General features: G+C 45.8%; 1 long non-coding RNA gene across 1 annotated transcript; it reads right to left on the reverse strand.

The window, feature by feature from the left end:
• Positions 1-340: 340 nt before the first annotated feature.
• On the reverse strand, positions 341-1,565 carry LOC108447462. Its single transcript, XR_001863040.1, has 2 exons — positions 1,168-1,565; positions 341-637 (listed from the first exon to the last, which is right to left on the reverse strand). It is a non-coding gene; the product is annotated as an uncharacterized LOC108447462 (long non-coding RNA).
• Positions 1,566-15,311: the final 13,746 nt, after the last annotated feature.

A 15,311-nucleotide genomic window follows, 5' to 3' on the forward strand; every position in this document is an offset into this window, starting at 1 on the left:
AGCTCATGTTCTCTTGTAGGAGATTCCAGAAGCACTAAACCAGCTTCTGGTGATGTCTTTACAAGAGAAACGTCCACAGCAGGGCCCTAAGTGCCCAGAGGAACCAGCCAGACTTCCAGCTGTCAGGACATGGAAAAACAATCCACAGAGCCCAGTATCAGGTGGGAGAAACCCAAAGGAGTGCGAGAGAGTACAACCCTGTGTGAGGGACCTGACCAGGGGAAGCCCTTTTTTAGGACAAGGTGCTTTAAGGCTGAAGATTCCCTCCCAAAAGATGCGTGAGCTAATTCAGCTACTACCAAACCCAAACTCAAAACCTACAAGCGCTTTCACACTCCAGGAAATTCCAGAGCAGTTTATTTTCCCTACTCTTCTGCAGCTGGCTCCTGGCTGGGACAGGGGTCTTGCTGCCTTGCCAGGGCATTATGTCAGCTCTAGAAATTAGGGTGGGTCACAACTGCTTCAATTTCTTAGGTGAAAATAAAAGGTAAAATAAAGCAGGTACACCAATGCAAACGCTCCCTGACGTGGCACTGTGATTAAAGGCGTGGAGCCAAATACTCTTTATCCTGTGCATCCTCTCTGGTTTGGTTTGTTTGCTTTTTATGAAATCTCTTCTTCTTCCCAGTTCTCTGAGCTGTGGAAAAGAGTGAAGGGGTGTCAGCATTTCTATTAAAACTGCATCATGTCAGCCTGGTCTGTAGTGAGGTTTGCTAGCACGCAGCAGCTGTAAATGAGTTTGGTTTAGCTCCTCATTTTCAGGCTGCAGCAAAGGGATGGGATAACCCAGGGGACTGGGATAGGACCCATTAGTGTCCTCAGGGCTCTGACAGTCATTGATTGCAAGAGGGAGGGTCCTAACTCACAGACAGATCGTTTTAAATGATTTTTTTTTCCTATTCACCATTTTAAAAGAATTAATACCCTCAATTGCTATAAATTAAGATTTTCTTCTGATTAACGGTGGTGATAAGCTGCTGGTATGATCCACTAAAGGCTAAGGTTACAAAATGTCATTTTGGTACACATTTTAGAATTATGGAACTGGAACACAGTTTTGAATTTTGTCAGTGTTATAGACTTCTGAAAGCGTGCTGCTTCTCAGAAGTTAAAATATAAAGTAAAACTTGCTCTAAGTTTGAAAAATCAAATCAAGAGAGGACTCACATGCAATGAATTCCTTTTCCTACACAAACTGTAGCAATCCAGTCAGTGCTTCTCCTCCTGTAGCACCCTGACCATCAGTGGCAGCTGAGGAGAGCATTACCTGAGCTCTAGCCTGGAAAAATCTGGACAAGGAGGTGAATTAAAATGTTACAGGTGGTTGCTGCCTGTTCCTAAAGCATCGTGCTCAATGTGAAACCCACTCCCAAAGCACCCAGCTCGCTGTGGAACCTGCTCCCAAAGCACCCAGCTCGCTGTGGAACCTGCTCCCAAAGCATCCTGCTCGCTGTGTACCTGCCCCTAAAGCACCCAGCTCGCTGCGTACCTGCCCCTAAAGCACCCAGCTCGGTGCGTACCTGCTCCCAAAGCACCCAGCTCGCTGCGTACCTGCTCCCAAAGCACCCAGCACGCGACGTACCTGCTCGCACAGCACCCACCTGCTCGCTGTGTACCTGCCCCTAAAGCACCCAGCTCGCTGCGTACCTGCCCCTAAAGCACCCAGCTCGGTGCGTACCTGCTCCCAAAGCACCCAGCTCGCTGTGTACCTGCCCCTAAAGCACCCAGCTCGGTGCGTACCTGCCCCTAAAGCACCCAGCTCGGTGCGTACCTGCCCTTAAAGCTCCTGCTCGCTGTGGAACCTGCTCCCAAAGCACCCAGCTCGCTGTGAAACCTGCTCCCAAAGCATCCTGCTCGCTGTGGAACCTGCTCCCAAAGCATCCTGCTCGCTGTGGAACCTGCTCCCAAAGCATCCTGCTCGCTGTGGAACCTGCTCCCAAAGCATCCTGCTCGCTGTGGAACCTGCTCCCAAAGCATCCTGCTCGCTGTGGAACCTGCTCCCAAAGCATCCTGCTCGCTGTGGAACCTGCTCCCAAAGCATCCTGCTCGCTGTGGAACCTGCTCCCAAAGCATCCTGCTCGCTGTGGAACCTGCTCCCAAAGCACCCAGCTCGGTGCGTACCTACTCCCAAAGCATCCTGCTCGCTGTGGTACCCGCAGCAGGTGGCACTCCCTGTCCGCAGGTCCCCGGGAGCTGCTCCCTGGGTGTCCCCAGGACCCGGCTCTGGGCAGAGGAGCCTCCCCCGCTGCAGGGAAGAAGGGAAGAGCCCCGCACTGTTCAGTGGTTCCCGCGGGAGCTACAAAGCCCATCCAGCTCGCAGCTGGGAGGAATAAAGGCAGGATTAGCCGTGGGCATTGGACACCTAGAGCCTCTCGCTGAGCCAAGTGAGAAGGGTAACTCGAGGCATTTGTGCTCTGAAAAGCCCGGAGGTTTGGCAAAGACAGCCACTCACTCAGCTGTGCAGCCTCCTGTAAACTGAAATGCCCTCTTAATGCTGCTGAAAAGAGAAAATAATGATTGCGCTGGAGAATAAATAAAAAGCGAGGCTAAACATGAGATCATTGTGCTGACATTGGCAATTATCACCCCAAACACCTCTGCAGTCATTCAGCACGGGCAAAAGGTGATCTCTGACAGCAGAAACTTTCAGCTGACTTTCTCAGGTGTGGGGTGGAGTAATTCCTTTAGTTGAATCGCATCCCAGATAACAAACAAACAAACAAACAGAAGAAAAAGTAGGAGAAATTTCTGTCCCTTTGGTGAGGGACAGACAATTCACACATAAAATTTATCCATGGAAATCATTTCATTCAAATATATCCAGCTGAATTTTTAGCACTTTCCCAACTTTCACAGAAGTTTGGGTTCTGAGGGCTGTTATGGGCAGCACTGGGATCTTCCAGTCTGACCTCCTGCATAAGCAGGTTACAGCATTTTTCCCAGAAGTTGAACAGATTTTATCTTGGAGATGTATTCCAAACAAGGATACCAAGCAAGACCTTTCATTGTACAATCCTCTTATTATTAAGAAATCACACCTTCACTGGAAATAGGAAATTCCTGCTTGTAGCTGGGCTAGGTGTGTTTATAAACTCCTTTCCAGACCTCCTGATTTATAAGTAACTCAATAATCATACTACCTCTCTACTATTTTTTTTTAAATAAACTTTAAAAAGGCAGTTTCTTGAATTTAATCTTAAATATTTTGTTTTTCTTTGAACTCTCTCAAGATATTCCAGATCCTACTAAAAAATTCTACAGCTGGCCCTGGAACCGGAGCCCCACTGCAAGACTGAAGCTGCTGCTTTGCCTTTACATCACCCACACCATGTTTGTTCCTCAGATCACCCAGGCTCCAGCACCGTGGATCTTCCATATCATAAAGAAAAAGACACTCAAAGCAAAGTTATGAAGAGAAATGAGCATTTTCTGGCACTCAGGAAGAAGGGGAGAAGAAAAGGTGTGTGAGAAGGGAGCAGGCAACCCTTCTGAGTGTGAAAATATTATTTGTGCCACTGGTGCTGTTCATGTTCATCCCCCTGGTGCTGAGCCATTTGTGGGGTCTCCCCAGTATTAATTAAGAACAAACTAAGCAATAATCTGTGCCCTCAGTCAGTCACAGCTGGAGAAATCCCAGCACGTATTCACTTAAAAAAACAAGTGACCTGCCTGGGCCAGAAAATGGAACTGAAGCTGAGAAGTCTCTACATTTGAAAATAATTAATTTGGCAACACTGGGCCAGACTTACACTGGGAGAAGCATTATGATTCTCCCAAAGTAGGCACACTTCCCTCAGACCCAAGACAGGCCTTATCCACCCTTGAGGACTGAAACTGCTGGAGACCAGCAGGGCAGGACTCAGTGTGTGTCCTTTCCAAGCATGCACTTTTCATTAAGTAACTTTTTTTCTAGACAAAGAACTTTTCACAGGAGGATGAGAGGATCTGCCTGATGAAATATTGACTCTCCCAATTCATCTTAGATTCTCAAGCATCATTCAACAGCTCTGAATTGACTAATGGCCATCACAGCAAATGGATTTCCACCTTAATCTTTAGTTCTTGTCTGAATGATATTAATACACATTGTTTATCACTAATGAGCTCTAGAATATGATGTTAACAGAAGCAATTAAGGCCCAGAATAACTGTCTGCAACACTGTGCTGGAGCTGAATGCACGGGTAATGAATCACTTCCACAGCTCAGCTGCACTTTCCTCACTGCAAATCGTACATCAGATCTCACTAAGCTCATCTCAGTGGCCAGGCTGTGCCTTTATTTTTAACTCGTGTGTGTGCAAGAGGTTGATTATATCAGAAAGAAGATAGGTCTTCAAAAGACCCAGCCTTGAGGGTTTTATTTATTGCTGAGTGATAGCAGCTACCTCTAAAGAGAGGTATCATATTTACACTACTTTATTCCTGTACCTGTAGGTTTAAACTTCTTTTCAGGTGTTTGAGTTCAGGAGAACAAAGCTTGATTCAGAGCACTGTGTAGCCAGGACTTCCAGACCCTGACTTCTTGTGCAGATAATCACAACAAAGTGGTCAGGCACATCAGGGAGATTTTTGCCTGCTCAAGGCAAGAGTGTCCCTCTCAAACCCTCTTTGGTGAACTGCTGCCTTCAGGGAAACATTTCCATGTCACTTGTGGCCACAACGATTTAAAAGCTGAGGTCCAGAAGAAAGGCAAACTGTGATGCTACCCAGCTAATTTTTATTTTGCACAGTTGGCCTGTCCCAGCACAGGCTGAACACACCTGTCTTTAGTGAACTGTATTAAACACTGAATCTTTGAGGAGATTTGGAGCCAACCTGGTCCTGAAAAGGAAACAAAAGCTGCTGCTTGACAGCAACATTCACAGAAGTGAGGATGAGAATTGCTTGTAAACCCCTGTTCTAAGACTCGGTCCTACACTTGAAGCTGGAGCAATGTTACTACTGACAGCAGTAGGAACCTGTTGCAAATAAAGCTCAGCTTGGATCAGCTAAGCTTGTCTATGTTCTGATACACTGAGGAATACACTCACCTACTCTTGAAGGAGAATTCAGAAAACCAGAAGTATCAGGCAACAGCATCATTTGTTCTCATACTGTAAGAAGTTTTTGAAACAAGTCAACAGAAATGTGAATTTACTTTTGCTGTGTATTTTGGCAGGAGGCTCAAAATCTGCCTGAAGATGCTCTGTCAGTCCAAACTGAGCAAATGTCAACAGCCATGAAACCACTTCTGTTCAGACACTCAGCTCCTTGCTTCACTGCTACAGAGCATCCTACATCTGGGATATTTTCCTTAAATAAGCTCAAAGCAAACTGTTTTGTCCTTAGGCTCACCTGGACCGTGTTGTTTCTCTCAGCCCCAGCTCTGGCTGATGTTTATAAAACATCCAAATGAAATGAAAGTTGAAATGTAGATGTTCAGCCAGCAAAGTGGAACACACCTGCTGCAGGTGAACCAGATTTTTACCCGCCTTCACCTACAGATGTCATCATCACACCTACAAGCAGGCTCTGCATGTGGACATTTTTGATCTCTGGCTGATGCTTCGTACCAAATTAGTCAGCAGTTCCTCTTTTTTCTTATTTTTAAGGAGTTATCTATCTAAAGACCAAGATCAAAGCAGCAGGAGCATCATTGCATTGTGCTGGCTTGAATTGCAGTGTCACTTTAATTTGCAGGCACTGAAGCAGAACCTCAGCCAGTGCAAAGGAAATCCCTCAGCAATTAGCCTGCACTCAGCTCAGGGCTGCAGGAGCCACGCCACGGAGCTCTGGGATGTCCTCAGCACCCAGCCAAAGCTGCAGCTGAGGGTGCGGCTCTGGAACACGGGGCTGTGGCACTGCTGAGGAGAAAAGGAGACTTCCTGGGACACCCTAGAACAAAATTATCTAGGAAGGAGCTTTAAGGAGTCAAGCCTGCGCTGTTATTTTTTGTTTGCTTCCTTGATTTTGGTATACGTAAAGGGGAATTGAAAGAAGCTTATTTCATGCAAATTTTAACTTCAGTAAAGGCAAGGTTATTAAGCAACTCTTAGGGTTACAATTCTTCTTGAGAAGACTGTGTATTTCCACTGGAAGAGATTAGAAGCCCTGTGCTCTAAAGAGTTGGGAAAACCCAGCAGCTAACAGCCATTCACACACCCCTTGTGCCAGCATGTGAGGGATGAGCTCCCTCTTCTCCATGCTCAGCCTCCTTGTGCAGTTCCCTGTCACACCAGGCTCCATGGCTGTCCTCTGGATTCTCCAAATCTGACTCAGTCCTGCAGGTCTAAAGGGGGATGGGGAGAGGCAGAGCACGGCACATTCCCAGCTCAGACGGGGACAGCAGCAGCAGCAGCAGAACCAGTGTCACCTTTATCACTGCATGTCAGAAGCTCCTCTGTGCCATCCACATTACTGCTGCCACTAATTTAGGGCAGGAATGTCCTCCTGTGCAATCACACAGACACATCCCCCTCTCCCAAAATTTATAGCTCCTACCAACAAGGAAGGAAAAGAAAATCTAACACTAACATTTCACATGGAGGCCGCCTGAGACACCAAGGGACGCAGCAGTTTGTTCAAGGTCTGCAGAAAACCTGGAATGCTGTTCCAGGGCAGACCTTCACTGCCCAAGACCAGGTGGCCAGTCAGCTCCTTTCAGGGCCACCAGGACTGGACAGCTGGGTGCCCACCTGCCCTTGTGCCAGACAGACACAGGTAATTCAGAGCAGACAGGTGCCCAGGGCTTGCTTGCCCATTGAGATGTTGGGAAGAGAGTTTGAGCTCCTTCCCAGCTCCCTGGGCAGGAGCAGCTGCTGCCTCTGGGTTTCCTGACCCCTCAGAAACACCGCCATCCACCTCAACACCCACTTCTCATGATGCCAGAGACCGAGCACCAAACCCTCCTCACTGCTGGGTGACCAGCTTTGCCAAGGGGGATGGAAGATGCCAATCTGAAGCAGAGACACCCCCAAAAAAGCCAAACCCCAAGTAGGCGTGGGCTGCCCCATTCCCCTCGGCCCATCTGCCCGGCCCTTTGTCCGGCCGTTCCCAGGGGCCGGGGGCAGCCATGGGTGCTGTATGAGGCACCTGCAGGCCGGACAATGGGCTGTGGGTGCTCGGGGGAGAGACAGATTGATGTATTGTGTGTGGGGGAGGAGGGCTGTCACAGGAATCCATGTGAACCCAGGCTTTCGGGGCAGGGGAGATTGACAGCTTTTGTAGGGCGCAGCTCTCTTTCAAAGCTCTGCTTTATAGACAGTAGGTTAGGGGGGCCCGGGCTTTCACTCCCATAATTCGAACAGGGCAATCATCAGCATTGAGAATCTCTTCCCTCTCTCTCTCTCTCTCTCTCTTTCTCTCTCTCTCACTTTTTTTTTTTTTTCCCACCCCCTTGTTATGCATTAAATGATTTCAGTGGAGGAATGTGCAGCATTAATTAGAATTGGTTAGCAGATACCGAGGGGAAAAGTTTCTTCACAACAACTAAAGGAGGTGTCAGTGCCACAAAGGCGGTTTTGTTTTCGCTCTCCCCCGCATTATCAGTGCAATATGTAAGGTAGCGATTCTTTTCATTTAAATTAAGTGGAAAGCTACTAAATCTTGTTTTATTCTCCCAAAAAAAAAAAAAAAAGAAAAAGAAAAAAAAAAAAAGGTCCTTAACACTTATCTTTTAACTTCTTTTATTTTGCAAGGTTAGTGTTTACTTTTGCTTTCAGTCCTCCCCATTAATCGGCCTGCAAAGATGTGTATCCAGTTTTGTGTATCGTTTAACTCTTACAATTATAAGCCAGTACAACTAATATATAAGGATTGCCTCCTGATTAAAGCAACAACTTTACCATCTAAAATAAAAGGCGCTCGTCTAGAAGGACACATTGAAATTCAGAAGTGTGGCTGGATGTTCTCTGCAGGGATTTCCTCGTTTCTTTCAACTTTTTAAATAGAAGTTAAGCTAAAAGATGGGCTTGAGCATATAAAGTAAGAGCTTAAAAGAAACACTCATTAATATATCTATGTACTCTTTTTATTTAATTCCTTAAAAACTTTTCCCATCAGCAACAGGCAAATAAATATTAGCCCTGATAGTGTTTCAATATTTTCTTCCATCAAAAGTACTCAACCGGTTTATAAAAAATCATGAGACAAATAAAATCTAAAAAAAAAAAAACCTTAACAAAAGACACAGCTCTAAGTGCTATGCCACAGGGTCAAATCCCATTCCTTGTTTTCTGTTAAAGGTTTAAAAATTACCAAATTATTACCACCATAAAGCAGCATCTCCTAAGACATGTAAAGCCAACTGCTGTCTCTAGAAGTGAATTGCCAAGGCTCCATGCCATGCAGGGTCCCTTCCCACAGATTCCTCTGGAACGTAAAGATATTTTCACTTTGCCCACTGCACCAGTCAGCAAATGCCTTTTGTGTTCCTTTTGACCAGGAAAAGTATCAATCCTGCTTGTTCCCACTGAAGGAGGGCTGGAAAGCGCAGCCCCGGGCAGGGCTGGCAGGAGGGAGCAGGTATTCCTGGAGAGGGAGCAATCCTTCTCCTGCAGGGCAGATACCAGACCCTCATTTTTTGTCTGACATACCCAGGCAGTCTGGCCCATGCATTGCACAGCCAAAAACACAGCTTAAAAAATAAGCTTTGCTTTTCAGTATCCAGATCTCAACAAGCTTGAGTTTATCTCCACCTTACTGATAAATCAGGAGTTGCCGGTGGGGGATATGATGTTAGAGCTTTTTTTAACACAGCTCAGCATTGCCACAGCAACTTTAAGAGCTGAGCAAAGATGAGCAACGCAGAGCCTGTGCAGAGAAAGAGAGGAGGAGTTTCTACCAAGAGCAGGATGCAGAAATTTAACAATATAAAAAGCCAGCTAAAATATTTCACCCTCTTGCTGGAGACTTTTCCCCACCATGAACAAGGTTACTAAAATTCTGACATTGTCTTGCAAGAAAAAAATCCATTGGGTGTGAAGAGTTATTTTCCACAGTGCAAAGGAAGGGAGGAATGGGATCTCTTCCCTTCCACCATCCCAAAACTGCCAGTTCAGCATCAGCAGGTGGGGTGTGAGCTCTGGAGCCTGCACCATCACCCCGAACGCTCTATCAGCAATTAATTAATTAATTAATCAATCAGCCGGGTGCCTCTGTGCGGAGGCTCCCGGGCAGACACGCAGTTCGCTGCCTCAGACACAGAGCAGCCCTTCTCTGGGGAGCCGGGGTCACTGCCCAGATGGGTTTGAAGTCAGGGCCAGCGCCGGGGTCAGGCGAGGCAGCCCGGATCTCCCCCAGCATCCGTCCCTTCCCCGAGCCCTGGCACACGGCACCAGCTCCTTCCACACATCCAAAGCCCCTGCACGGCTCTCCCTCGCCAAGTTTTCCCGTGGCTCCTTTCCCCTGGCCCAAGGGCCGGCTCCTCTCTTTTCTAATTTTTTTTCTCCCCCCGACCACAGCACCTCTCCCAGAGTTATGCATCCCCCATGCATGTAAATGAGAGGGGTCCAATTACACGCGAGGGAGAAAGGGTTTAATGAATCGTGAAAAAGCAAGGGTTGCTTAGAAAAAGCTCAATCCCAGCGCCCCCTCATCCCCCCCACTTGGAAACGTGCGTTTCTCAGTTTTGAGAGGGATGAGAGAATGCGGAGCGGTGAATGGGAGAAGCCCCCAGCTGAATGAATACGACGTTTGTTTGTGTTTATTCCAGCCTGCACTTGAAACCTGGGATGGGCGCTTTTAAAGGGAAATAGCGGAGCACGGGAGTTGTTCTTCTCCGCGCACATAAACAAAGGCAATACACGATTGCAGATAGCTCCGTGCTCGAGTTCTCCCACACGCAGGCATTTCTCTTCTGGCTCTCCTTTCCTCCGTGCGTTCTGAGTTTAAAAGGCACGGAACAGGCAGGAGCAAATTGTTGTTTATGAGGTCCTGTACAACACAGCCGCAGGTTACACAGCCCGAGCTCTGTGACCGACTCCCACACCTGGCTGCCCCTGAAATTGTTGTCACTGCCTGTCCCAGCTGAATGTGAACTGGACCGCTGGAGATATCGTGAGCATTTTAAGAGCAAACCACTCCAAAGCAATATTATTAATGCCAAGTATGATTTCATTATGGTTACATTTGAAATGGACATTAAGGCAAATCGATTTGTAAATATTCTGGGATTCTTCAGAGGTCTTTGCCTTCTGTTGTTCTTTTTTCTGTTGCTTTCCTTTTCTTTTAGCAGGATTAATTAGGCAGTAACTGTTGCTAAAATTACTTTAATATCTAAAATTACAATGTTAAAAAAGCTCCCAGTGCCCTCAGTGGGAATTACACAGCACTGAGCTGTGAAAGGAAAAGAAAGAGATGTTAACACTTGAGTTTGAGGATGTTCTCCCTTTTCCATATCAGTGAGGGAATCACAAGTACTGAGCTATTACATCTCCAACCGAAATGTAGCAGAGGTATTGTCTGCTCAACGTTTGGCCTCAAACTTTCCGTCTTTATTAGGGCACAGAAGTACGTGCGAAATTGCACATGGAAGTGGTTTCTCATTGAGGTGGGATGCAGCTGGGAAGAACAATGGCTTCCACAATTCCACGTGTGCACAAAATTCCACGGGACTGTGAGTAACTTGTGCCCCAAGCTTGCTCCAATTTTTACTGACTTCATCTAGAACCCTGCAGGCAAAATGCATAACTTTTGGCAGTTATGAATTAATATTTCTTGCTAGAAGCATGTGGAATAAAAAGAGAGACCTGCTGCTTTGGTGTCTCACATTCTTAATCCTGAATTATTGGCCAGACACAAAGATGAGTGATGGAATTCCCTGATCTGACTGAAAATGAATGAAGATTTACAGGAAGTCAGATAGAAAAACTAAATTGCTACTTCTGCATGTAACAAAGTAAATTTTTTCAGTCTATTCAATTAACTCCATCCAAAGATGGTACAGAAAGTATCTCAAAGAATACACAGGTAGACAAAATTTTCATATAAATCACTTGCCCTTTAAATTTGGCCCACGGATTGACTCAGCCACATAAATTAAACCTTGTCCCGAAAATAACATTTAGAGAAGCGCAGAGGGAAAAAAGCACCGTGTTAAAAAACAACATCTTCTACAACGGTGTTAAGGGAAAGACACATTGTGGAGCTCACAATTCTCTTGCATTTCATCATGGAAGTTGGATAAACAAAATGTTTTCAGCTACAAATGTCACTGCTAGGCAGCTGACATGCTATTAGCACATTTTCATGAAGAATCAAACACCACTTGGGTTGAAGGACATTTTTTTAGATTTGTTTTCCAATTAGCATTTTAAGTTATTTAAGGGCGACGCCTTCTTAATGCACTTTGGAGTTCTCTTTTTTTTGTTATGCAGTGCAGAAGAACAATTCTTTAATCCAGTGTAAAAGAGAAATAAGAGTATAAAATACCAAGCCCTTCATGAGATATCTTTTTCCATGTTTAATTTACCAAACCAAGAATAGTTAAAAGCACAAAGCCACTTAAATCTCTATTCCCATATCAGTGGGACACACCAACACCCAAAGGACCATTTTCTGCACCCAATCCTAAACCTGAAACGTTTCCTCAGTGTAACTTCTTCTCTGCTTTTACCACATTACTTTTCCTCCCCTGCCCATGCATGGTAGATATTTGGGGGGATGGATATTCGGTGATATTTGGGTTGGGACACCTTTCATGGGTCAGCAATTCCAATTCCAGCTCCTGGAAAAGTGGTGGAACCTTTCTAAGTTCTCCCCTCAGCAGCGAGGCAGGAGGAGATGCACGGGGCCAGGTTCTTTGTGCTGAAGTGCACATGAACACTTTGCACACTCCCAGACTCTGTCACCCAGCCTTTTCTCCCATTTATGTGCTGATTGGGTGGTAAGGACATGCACACCTTGCCTTGCTCTTCAAACCTCCTGCTTTTTCCTACACTTGGCTGCCACCACCCAGGGCACAGATGAACGTGAAGGGGATGGCACAAGGTCCAGACACCAGCCAGGGAATTAGCAAAGACCTGCCTGTCTTGGTCCATCAGCTCTGGCACATCTGCCTTTAAGATTTAACTGCAGGCGAGCTATGTTTTCATTAATCGGTTCTGATTTTCACAAGCCAGGATCTGACTGTCTGCACAAGAGCCTTTGCTTTTCTTTCAACAGAAAACATACTAAAATACACTTTCAAGGGGTTGCAGAATTTTTTCTTTTTTTTTTTTTTTTAATGGGGAAACATTAGGTAATTAAGGAAATCATGCACCATGCCATGTGGAGGCCTCCTAACAAATACAACTTTGGTGGCCATGACCCTGGCCAGAGGAAGAAGGCTGTGATGTCACCTCATCCCCAAGTCCCAGTTTCACGGATAGTATCTCTGAAAGGAATTGTCTAAAGGAGATTGTTCCTTATGAAAAGTTCACATGATGGAGTCTGAAGGGCTTGTTTCACTTGAAGCCCAGCAGGACAGAGCTGTTTGGAAAGAAGCATTCAGTGTGTTCTGTTTTGCTGAAAGCTGTCACAGTGAACAAGTACTTAGCAAACAGCATGAACAAGGACATGAACTAGAAAACTAGCAGGGCCCTGACAACATTGTAATGGTGGGCTCGTCTGTTCAGGGCTCTGCAGTGATGCATGGGGGCAGGAGAAGGGAAACAGAAGAACTGGACTCCTGTATTTTTCATTTTTTATAAAGGTGACAGTGTATCATTGCTCCCAACTTGTTTGTGTTATCGTGGTCACTTCTGGCACCAGTGGGAGGGAGCAGCCTCCTGGCCAGAAGGGCTGCAGGGCAGGGGCACAGCACATCCCAAGGCTGATTAACTAAAAAGCAATCTGTTCTCTTCCTCCTGTCCTGCTCTGGAATGTCTTTACTGTTGTTATGATGGACTGCCTAAGCTGTCACTCCTGACATGTCTAATCCATGTTTAGCAGTGAAGAAAAGCTGCCTGAATCCCAGCCCAGAACTGGAGGAGGATCTGCCATCCCACACCTTTGAAACAGGCCACTTTCACTAAAAGTGAATTGGTGACACCATGTTAGGTGTAAACTAGCACCCATTAAAGACCCCCACTCCCTCCACCCCATCAGAATACTGAAGGCAGCACAACATTAAGAGACATCAAAGGAATAGAGAATAAGAATGTGATAAACAAAAATACTCCTTTGGCTTTCACACACTGCATTCAGGTCCTCGTTTCTCTAGCAAATCTCAAAACCACACTAACCACACTTTTCCACCATCATTCTGACTGTTGTCTGCTCACGACAAGTGGAGTTTCAAAAGCTGGGAGAAATCATTTTTATTTATCACTTCTACCAGGCTGTGCATTTTTCTAGATAGATGAAATCCCTAATGGTGTCCTTTGCTACAGAGGACTAACTGTGCCTTCTCCAGATTGTCTTCTACTAAGCAATTCACACAAAACCCCTTTTCCCTCATTCCCTTTGCAAGGACAGAGGATTTGGAATGTTTAAGTGCCCAGCATAGCATCCGCCTCTTGGCTTATAGACCTCCACTGGCTCAGGATGGAAAGAACTTTTCTACCTATAGGAAATCCTGATTTTATCGGGTCCTGGGATATGTTCCTGGAAGCGTCACCCATTCCCTTCATACTCTGCCATGGCTGAAGACCTCTGGTAATGGTTTGTGGAAAGAGCACAGGTGAGAGAAGGAGGAATGAAGAAGCAGCAGCTCCTACACTGAGATGGATCAGAGACACTGCTGCACTCCTGGGCCTCTGACTGCCTGCACTTCCCTTCTCCCTTCATGGCCAGGGACAGAGCTACTGCTTCTGCCTGGAAATTTGGATCTTGATAAGGTAAATATACATTGCTTTAGAAAGATTATAAACAGAATTTTGTCTGGCCTCCTGCCTCAATGCAGCCCATCTTGGCATCTGAGGAATATCTGGTTTTAATCTGAGGCTTCTAAACCTTCTAGCATTAAAGACAGGAATGGTTTTTAGTAATCCACAAGGTTTCTGGGTAAGTTCTCCACTACATCCCTCCACAACACTGATAGATATCTAGCTTTAGGATGAGCTGTATTCCAGGGAAATCCAGAGCTGTGACCACCAAAGTGACGGGCTTTGTCTGGATCTGAGGAACATTTTTTATCACTTTTATGATAATTCAAATGCATTATTCTCTAGTTCACATGTAAACTGGGTATCAGGTGTTCTCAGACTCAAAAATACCTTGTGGGGTTGAACTTACTTCAAAGATAGGCAAAGCTCCTCTCTCTGATAACCACAGCCCTCAGATCCCGGGAATTCTATTACAAGTTTCTTATCACCATGAGTATAACGGAGTTTTTTCAGCAAAGCAAGTGTCTTTTGCAAGGAGACCAATTATGATAAGGCTTTTCTTCCAGTGATTTTTTTCAGCTCTTCCCCGAACCAGATAGCATGTTTTCATTAGGAAAAAAAAAAAAAAAGTGATTTTCCCCCATTTTTCTATGCTTCTTTACAGCCAAAACCTCCTTTCATTCCAAGTGCAGAAGTCGGAAAGAGAAAGGACCAACGAGGCATTATCAAAATGCCAGCATTTTTTATTATATGTGGGCCTGTATCATAAACATTTTTAACAAGACAGTTTGGATTAGCCAGGAAAATTTGGTCTGTACCTAGAAAACATTTACATTATGCCCTCACCACAGGACTGAGAGTGAGCACCCATGCAGAGGTGACCTCCAGGCAGAAACAGGGATATTTCCAGCTGGCCTTGCTCGCTACAGAAGGTGCCACCACTGATTCTGGACAGCTGCAGAGGGAGAGGATGCAATTCTATGCCCCATCTCTGCCCCTCTACCTCTATAAAATATCCACTGTCATTTTTATGACTTGTACCTCTGCCTTTTGTCTCTGAATTTGCAAAACTGCTTTGCCTCGCCTGTGCTGCTCCTGGCAGCCTCTGGAGCAGCACAAACAGGATGGCAGACACAGATCTGCTGCTAGAAGTGTCACTGCCTCATCTGCCTGCCTAGAAAATAGCACCCAGCAGTGGGATTTTTTTTGTCCTGCCACAGCAAGGGAAAAAGACATTCTTTCTGCCATTTTCCTCACCACAGATATCCCATATTCCTGGTCTTTGAGCTGTTCTATTGCCAGGCTAGCCTATCTTTAACCCATGAGCTGTTTGAAACTGTAAAACACAGAGCCCCTTTCATGCAGGGAGGGATGTGTTCCTGCCAGGCCCCAGTGTTCTAGGGAATTTGCCAGATCCCTCAATAATCTGATCCTCTGCCTTTTGGCTCCAGTGCTCAGAGCTGGCTCTTTGGTCTGAGTTCTCCCAGAACAGGATCTCCTGCCCCTCCTGCATCGTGCTTTCCCTA

The sequence above is a fragment of the Corvus brachyrhynchos genome, unplaced genomic scaffold (genome assembly GCF_000691975.1).
Source record: "Corvus brachyrhynchos isolate BGI_N302 unplaced genomic scaffold, ASM69197v1 scaffold346, whole genome shotgun sequence".
Lineage (NCBI taxonomy): Eukaryota > Metazoa > Chordata > Aves > Passeriformes > Corvidae > Corvus > Corvus brachyrhynchos.